This window comes from Trichechus manatus, unplaced genomic scaffold (genome assembly GCF_000243295.1).
Source record: "Trichechus manatus latirostris isolate Lorelei unplaced genomic scaffold, TriManLat1.0 scaffold00198, whole genome shotgun sequence".
NCBI classification, from domain to species: Eukaryota; Metazoa; Chordata; class Mammalia; order Sirenia; family Trichechidae; genus Trichechus; species Trichechus manatus.
The window spans coordinates 1,196,853-1,199,362 of NW_004444134.1; the positions used below are offsets into that span (position 1 = coordinate 1,196,853).

Sequence of the window (2,510 nt, forward strand, 5' to 3'; positions counted from 1 at the left end):
ATACTATCATGGATTGAATTGTGTCCCCCTAAAATATGTGTCAACTTGGCTAGGATCCTCTATTTTGTGATCAGATGCAATTATCCTATAGTCTCCCATTTTGTGTATTGTAGACCTGACCTCTATGTGTTAATGAGGAAGGATTAGGATAGGATGTGTCTTGAGTCACCACGCTTCACCACTCTTACACAAGCCACACTCTTGCTTAAGTCACATCTTTTATCTTACGAGAGATAAAAGGAGAGAGAAGCAAACAGAGAAAGTAACCCCGATACCACCAAGAAGAAGAGATAGGAGTGGAGCTCATGCTTTGGACCTGGAGTCCCTGTGCTGAGAACCTCCTAGAACCAGGAGACACAGAGAAAAAGCTGTAACCAGAGACAGTGCAACATAGTGAAAAGAGCAGCAGAGAAATGATGGCAGCAGAACCAGGAGGCTGACATGAGATGGTGAAGGAGTCGACTCATGGAGTGAGAGAGAGCTGAGTGCCTTCAGGCAGGAGGCTTCCTGGTGGAGTGGGGTGGCTCTGTGCACTTACTGGTGGAGCTTAAGAGCTTTGTAACACTTGCCTGAGCAGGGCAGAGGCAGAGCTGAAGGCCAAGGGCCCAAGGGCCAGAGAGAGAGGCCTACCTGTGGACACGGCTGAGAAGAGGCAGTCCTAATTAACACGGACCTTCCTCTGGAGCCAACAGAGAAAGAAGACCTTCCCCTAGAGCTGGCAGCCTGAGTTCAGACTTCTAGCCTCCTAAACTGTGAGAAAATAAATTTCTGTTTGTTAAAGTAACCCACTTATGGTATTCCTGTTATAGCAGCACTAGATAACTAAGACATATGCTATCAGACTAAACAAAGATTTTTAGACTCTTATGTAGAAACTGATGATTTTTTCAAGTTGCTGCTAATTCAGAATAACATGGAATGAAGATTAGCTACATAGAACTAAGTAAACTAAAAGAACTACCATAAAGTTTTTATGAGAATATTACTGATGTTCAGTGTTTTAATTTTTAGATGTAAGAAACTATTTTTATATTCCTTTCCCTCTTTTAATATAAGAATCATTATTTCAGTAACTAATAACATTATGTTAGTTACAGAATAGCCTGTAGATTAAAAAAATTTATGATGCATATTAAAATTATGATTAAGTATATTTATAATATTTTAAATGATTCTACCTGTGAACACCAAGAAATGAATGCTGAAATGACTATAATATGAAACGTAGTTCTTCAAAACTAAACAGCCCTCTCTTATGTTGCTTATATAGGCTCTATATTGTTAAATATTGTAAATCTTTAATCCAATACTCTAAGAAATATTTTCACAGGTTAAAAAGAAGCTTTGGGCCACCAAAAACCAAAATCCAAGAATCTACCTGATATTATTTCAAGGGAACATGTATATTAAAAAAGACATCAGCTAAAAGATTCCCTGGGATCTCATTGGAAAGGACTGTATGTAGTTCTCCTTACTATCCTTATGTTGTTTCTATGTTACAGGAAGTTACGACTTAAATGCAATGCACCTCTCCCAATTAAAAAAGACTATGGCTCCTACTTGGACTGTCCAACCCACAAAAGGACTTAAACTCAAATTCAAACATTACAAGGATCAGAAGCAGACAACACTTGGTGTAGACTGCTCTTGCCAAGACTCTGGACCAGGTCTGTATCCAACCCACACTAACCCTAGTTCTTGAAATTTTTTGACTTTGTTTAATACTCATTGCTTTTTCATGTCTTCCATTGACATTTTTGCTCTTATTTTCTCTCTTGCAGTTACCATATGTGCTATCACTCTATTGCTCAAATATTGTTGACATTATTCTCTGTTAGTCATTCTAAGTTAATAAGCTGCTTAAAATTAAAATCACTACTATAATCCTGTAATAGTAACTGAAGGAGTTTATTTTGTAGTGCCATAATTTGCTTATTTTTTGTATTGGTATATTATCATTAGGCGGCCTTCCTCCATTCTGATGTGGAGCTTCAAGATACACAATCATTGCCAATCCAAATCCAAATCCAAATAACAAATCCCATACCTGGGCCTTATCCTGTTCAAATGACTGCAATATAACAAGACAGTAGACACTGGTCTTTTAGAATTCCCTACGTTCTTTAAAGTTGCACCTGGATAAACAGAACAGGAGAAATGGAGCAAAACATTGCTCAAATATGCCAAGAGGCCACCAGGCTACAGGTACTGAATAAACCAAACCTGACTTTCCCTTTTTGACATTTTTAGCTGGTTATCTAAAGGAATAGGATCTTTGGTTAGATCTATCTTGTTTACTGAAATGATTATCCTCATGTCTGTTGTTGTCATCATTGAAATAATCAATTGTTTTACTAATATTGTTACCCAAACTACCCAAAATAATAGTCATAAAAAATAAACAAACAATGCACATAGATTCTGCTCATTTATATAACAAGATGGAGAGGACTCACACCATGAATTAGGTTTTTGAAAAGGTCAAGTTGTTTCTTCATTGTGGCCTGTGC

At 37.3% G+C, this 2,510-nt stretch overlaps 1 long non-coding RNA gene across 1 annotated transcript; it reads left to right on the plus strand.

Annotated features, from left to right (window-relative positions):
* The first annotated feature begins 699 nt into the window (after positions 1 to 699).
* On the plus strand, positions 700 to 2,182 carry LOC111822713 (uncharacterized). Its single transcript, XR_002825841.1, has 3 exons — positions 700 to 752; positions 1,503 to 1,667; positions 1,963 to 2,182. It is a non-coding gene; the product is annotated as an uncharacterized LOC111822713 (long non-coding RNA).
* The last annotated feature ends 328 nt before the right edge of the window (positions 2,183 to 2,510 follow it).